The sequence below is a fragment of the Pinus tabuliformis genome, chromosome 1_1 (genome assembly GCF_031772625.1).
Source record: "Pinus tabuliformis cultivar Carrire ecotype Pingquan chromosome 1_1, CPIR1, whole genome shotgun sequence".
NCBI classification, from domain to species: domain Eukaryota; kingdom Viridiplantae; phylum Streptophyta; class Pinopsida; order Pinales; family Pinaceae; genus Pinus; species Pinus tabuliformis.
This window is the reverse complement of record NC_142297.1, coordinates 378,417,890-378,424,023: the sequence shown is the minus strand read 5'-3', so window position 1 is coordinate 378,424,023 and position 6,134 is coordinate 378,417,890.

The window sequence follows — 6,134 nt, the reverse complement described above, 5'->3', positions numbered from 1 at the left end:
AGGGAACTTGTATAAGGCCAAATCAGGAGGAGGTCTTAAGTTTTGTGGTATTGCGTTGTACACATTGTTGAATCTAGCACAATACTCCAGAACGGTCTCTTGAGGACCTCTCTTGATTGTTTCATATTCAGCAAGTATGTGCAGGGGGTCTTTCTTCTTCTCCCATCTAGTAGTAAAGGCTTGATACAATTGATCAGGAGTTGTAATGGAGTTTGCATTCAGGGATCTAAACCAAGTTCTCACATCACCAGTTAAGTTTTGGACAAAGATCCTCATTCTCACACTGTCATCATCTATTTCATAGGTCTCAAAATGGTCTTGCATCTTTTTGGCATGCTGAACAGCTGTCAAAGGGCCAGTGGAGTCGAAATATGAGATTTTGGTTTGGTAATCTTGGGGTAGGGCTGCAGCATTAGCTGGTATCTGCAGTGGTGCATATCTGTTGGCCATATTTACAGGGTTTAGAGGATTGACAGGGGCGAATGGGACATTAGGGATAACAGGTATAACAGGGTTAATGGGAGGGGTAGAAACTAGGATGTTGGTTAAAGGAGTATGTGCAGTGGATAAAGGTGTGAAAGGAGGGCTTTGAGGTGTAGAGGGGGAACTAGGGGAATCAAGGGTAGATCGAAATAAAACCTTGATTGGAGTGGGAACAGGGTTTGGATGAACTGTCTCAGGACTCAAATCAGCAGGCTGCTCCTGCCTTTGCTACCTCCTAATGTTTCTTGGGATGGTATTTGGATTATCAACAATGATGGGTGGATTAGGGTCAGGATTTGCCCTAGTATGCCGTGGATTTTTCTTAGGAGCCAGCTTCCAACTGTTTTTTAGGATTTTTGTAGGAAATTTTATATTTAAAAGGACTGGATGAAGATTTTTTGGAATGGCTATATATATTTCAAAACTAAGATGAAGATTCCCAAAGCAGCTCTTCCCTAAAACTGTTAACGTTATAGAGAAACAGATTAAGGCCTCTTGACTGATTTCAGGCTTGATAGTAGCTATGGAAGATATATAGAAATCGATAATTATTTTAAGCTTCCCCAGTGGAGTCGCCAATTATGTTAACACCCAGGTTGTTCCCTATGACTCCCAAGGGAATACGGCCGGGGTAACCACTAACCAATCTTTGGATTACAGTTTCTAGCCAAACTGTAATCAGAGAGGGCTCTCTCTTTATGATTTGTCTCTGTTATGATGGTGTTTTAGGCTAGCTATTATGCACAGGTTTTGGTTGTGTTTTGGTTGAAGGATTTCTTTCAGGTCTTATGATATAGTGTTCAGAGAGTAAAATATCATTGGGCAATGGAGTCTTTGGCTACAGGTATCTAGAAACCTTGAGGTGATTTGCTGAAAGTTACAGGGCCAATTGGATACTTCATATAACAAAATTTAAATTATGATATGAACAAGTGAACAACCAGTGAAAAGTATTCAAGAATTTTTCACTAAACTGGGTGTGAGAAATAGATAGATGCCTCAGGAGCAAACTTGAATTCCTGGGAATATCTATCGCAGCGAAAGATATAGTTTGAAAGTGTAGCAATCAAGAATTACACCTTATTCACTCTATCTGAAGAAAACATGGATAACAGCTTAGATTGAGTTCAGGGTAATCAGCGATTAAATCCTGGAACTATTCTTCTACTTTGCCATTAAGTGTAAAACATTCAAACAATGAAAGAGAACAAAAGACTCGAAAACATTTAACACAGAGATTTAAAGAAGACTTATTGTGCTATGAAACATGCGGGAATCCTGCAACATTCAGCCAGCCATCACAGTGCATCAAGGTACGCAAAGCTTTAGAAATTCCATCCACCCTTTGTATTATCTTTCTGAGAATTACACAGCAACTGAAGTATCGAAATGAAACCGACAACAACCCCTCAAACTTATGTGAGGGGCAAATATATACTCTCGGTCTTTACAAAAATATCTGAGTTCTAAGTTATCTCAGATTTAATAATCTCACCAACTCTTAAGATATTAAAATGAGAAAGTTATTACAGCATTGAATATAAAGTAAATGTGTCTTTATGCTTTGTCAGAAGATATTTTAGCCTTTAGAGGCTACTAAGTCGGTTGGAGTGACCTGCATAACTGCTGTGATAATGCGTTCTTGGAGCTGCGTTGCTGTAGATTGCCGGCCTGGACACCTGTAGCTTTTATTTTTCCTTTTGGCCGAAATCTCTGCTGAGTTGGCTCAGCTTTTAATCTTGACTGTATGCTGATCCCTTTGCAGCTGTCATGTGTATGGAAGTATTTACCTTTTATATGAGCAAAAAGTTGTTGAATGGCACTCTGTTCACAAAATAGTTTGTATGGCATTTGTCCACCATTCTTGAGTAGGTAACTGATGCCTTAGGATTGCACCCATGGTCTCTTCTGCTTCTGTATACTTGAAAAAATTGGGAGCTGCATCAAAAAGATGATTGATCTCATTCATTATGAAAAATAGACTTTCTACCTTATTGTAGATAGTCTGTCCTATAGCTGGCCCTGTTTCCTCTGAGCTGCTGGGCCTTTCATTGATCTGGCTGGTGGCAAAGGTGTTGACCCTTTTGGCATATTGGTCAAGGGTGTATAATCTCCCTGCGTTGTTCAGTAAACCAGGGAGCCCTCTGCTTTCCAACACTTGAAACTTCTCCATAAATTTGTTTACCTTGGTCTGCATGTCTTGGGTTCTCCTGTCTAATGTCTGTACCAAATTCTTGAGTGTGAGAACCCTTTTAATCGACTGGATGTGCTCAGTTCTGTTAGATATGCCTATGACAGCCAACTGACTGCTTCTTTTGTGGTTGAGCACATTGATCATCCTTGTTGCTACTTCAGGCGTGCTGCCTAGAGTAGCCCTTGCTTTGTGAATTTATGCTCGTGCTCTTGGAATGAGCTCTAGTTGCTCATGGATGGTCTGTATATACTGCCATTGGTTAGTAACGGATTGGCCAATATGGGCCCACAGCACAGTTTTTAATTCAGCAGTTACTTTGTCCAGCGTGAGCTCCTTTTCCAGCTCTGTTATTCTTCTCTTTAAAGTTTTGACATCCCTTTCTTTCTCAGCCACATTTCTTTTGCTTTTATCATACTTGTCATTCACACTGGCTAGGGATTCTTTGACTTCATTGAGCTCTTTCATTTGAGCTTCCAGGACTTGTATTTCCGTTTGCAGCTTCTGCATATCCAGACTATGAGTCTGCTCTGTTGTTGGTGAAGCTGTTGATGTAGTCGGTGCTGTTGCTTCTGTTTGTTGAGAGGGAGGAGCAGTAGTAGTGGCATCTTCTTCCAGATTGATAGTTTCAGGAGGAGGTTGGGAAGTCTGTCCTTCTTCTCTTTGTGCCAAGGTGGCCTGTAATGCTGCCCGTGCTGCTTCTGCCTCTCCTAGCTTTTCCTGTGTTTGCATCAACTGCTTGTACAGGGTTACCAGCAGAGTGTTTGCCCGTTCATCATGTCTTTGTTGGGCTACATCGTCAGTCTGAGGGTGAATAGTGGCTGGGAGTTTAATTTTCCTTCTTAAAGCTGCCAAATCTGCATCCCTCAATTTCAGGATCTCTTGTATGCCTTTGATATCTTTGGGATCATGCCCAATCTCTATAATAATGTCCTCTAAGGTCCTTATTCTGTTGTCTTTTGCCTGGGATGATGCCTTCTCCAATTCCAACTGAGCAGCTGTATTATTAAGGCTATTATGTAGCCTGTAATTGTCTAAGGTTTGGTCTGCTAATGAAGCATAGACCATCTCACCCGTTTGTTTGTGTAGTTCAATCTTGTCCATCGGGTGGATGTCTTTAGCAAGGACTTCCAAGTTAGTCCTGAGATAATCTGAACCAGATTGTGGCTGAAGTGCTGTTGGCATAAAATGACTCATGATCATTTTGCCTTCTTGTAGATCAAAGGCAGACATGAGCCTTTGCTGATTTGTAGGAGCCATGTTCAGCAGATGATTGTACAGCTATATCCTGATAGGCTCGTTTCTCCTTTTGATTTCGATGAACTGTTGCTTAATGCCAAGTCCACCTTCCTTTTGCTGCCTTGAGGAGCTGACCTCTCCTCCCAATGTCCTATCTTGTTCCTGTTGGAAGGAACTAGCTGATGTTTCCCTGCTAGGTGGAACTATGCCAAAGGACTGCCCCATTGGCATTTCTTCTTCAGAGAAGGGGTTTATTCTTTGCCTTTTCTCCCCATGAGTTGTTGATGCTGTGGGGGGAGTCTCCCTGTCTCTTTTCCTAAAGATGAATGTATCCTCCCTCTGAGGGGTCTGGAGGATTGATGTCTCAGCTGTAATATCTTGCCTTGGAGGCACTATTTTCTCAGTGGTTTTAGGATTTTCCACTGTCTTTTCTTGCTGGGCAGGTTGCTCCTGCCTTTGTTGCTCTTGATGTTGCTGCTCTTGCTGCCCTGACTGTTCTTGCTGCAGCCCTTCTGCTTGCTTTTCCATCTCTTCTTGCTGTTCTTGCAGCAATGTTTCTACCTGTTCTTCTATTAAAGGAGGTGGTTGTTCCACCTGCTTTTCTTTGCCCTTGCTGTGTGTAATATCCTCGGCAGCCTGATGTGTTGTTGATGAGGAAGTTGTTGTCCCAAGTTGCCTTCTGTATGTGAGGGGAACCTGTACACAATTTACAGATCAGCATTCTTTTGAATGTTTCTGGCTTCCTTTTCTAACAACTCTTCTTCACTAAATTCCTCTTCTAAGGTGCCCTCTGCCCATCTCAGTGTGTTAGCATACTGCTCAATCTCGGGCTGCCTCACATGTGCATAGGTTCCTAGTTTATATTTGATTCTTCTCAGTGAAATGAAGTGATTAGGGTCATAGGGTACCCAAGAAAAACTGGTTTGTAATCTGAGGCCCTCTAGGGTTCTGTCTGCCTCTTTCCATCCCTCCTCTCTCTTATTGTAAAGGAAAGGTCCGAGCTGGCTCCTTATCTTCAGCTGTACTTTCTTATTCTTGCTTTCAAAGTGATGGCAGTCAGCATTTCCAAATTGCCTGAAATACTCCAAGGCAAACAGTCTCATTGGGACATACCTGGGCAATCTATATGGCTTTAACACACAGCCATATATCCTGATCACTGTGTGGTGTTGGTAGAAGTACCAATCACCAATGCTGTATTTCTTAGACAAATGGAGAACTCTCCTCATATCATCAGTCAATCTTGGAGGAGGGACACCATACAATAGTGTCAAAGCTGGGTGAATGAACAAATCTACAAACTCATTATATGTATATGGTGACACTGAGCTGCAGTGGAAAACTGATGTCCAGAAGACAACTGATCTTGGACTCCCCTGGGCATTTAATTTCTTCAAGAGGAGTGGGAAGCTATCTGATTGGTAGAACAGAAACAAATGGTAGATGTATGAGGCATACCTAAATAATCTTTCCCTTGGCAGATTTATTAGCTGCTCATGGATCCTGTCTGCAATATATGTGGCATAGTCATAGTGAATGGCAGGAGCCATTCCAGGTGAAAATATGGACAGCATTGCCATTATACTGTCATCCACATCCTCCACTCCCCTAAACCCTAGGACATAGCTGATCAAGTCTACCATCATCTTGCCCAAATCATTTAAGTGTACATATCCAATGGGAAGAGTTTTCATGGTTTCAGAGCTTGGAGTGATGAACAACTGATTGATTTTGATGATCTGATCATCTGTCAATTTAGTTCCCTTCCTTATCAAGTTCTCCATGAAGAGAGGGGCCAATGGCTTTGTTGTATGGAAATGCAACATCTCATTGATGCTCTCAGGGGTAATATGAAATAGAATTCAGCCAGCGGGGCTCAAAACAGCTCTTTGACAGGGGTCATAGCACTCCTGGCATCTGTGAATGAATTCAGGCAAAGGGATAGCCTGAGGAAGGTTGTATATGGGTAAATTTGAGTCCCAAATCCCCAGGATGTCAGCTCCACTCAGATGTTGGGATTTCAGTTCATTTAGCATATGAATGTTGTACTTAGAACCCATTCTAAACCACTCCATCATCTGGTAATCCACATCTCCCAATGCTTTCCACTTCAATTCTCTTTGAGGGGCATTCAGTGGTTTGATATTGAGTGCAATTGGTGTCTCCATGATGTTTTTAAGTCTTCTAAGCTGTAATTGAACTGTTTGAAGTGAGCAGACCA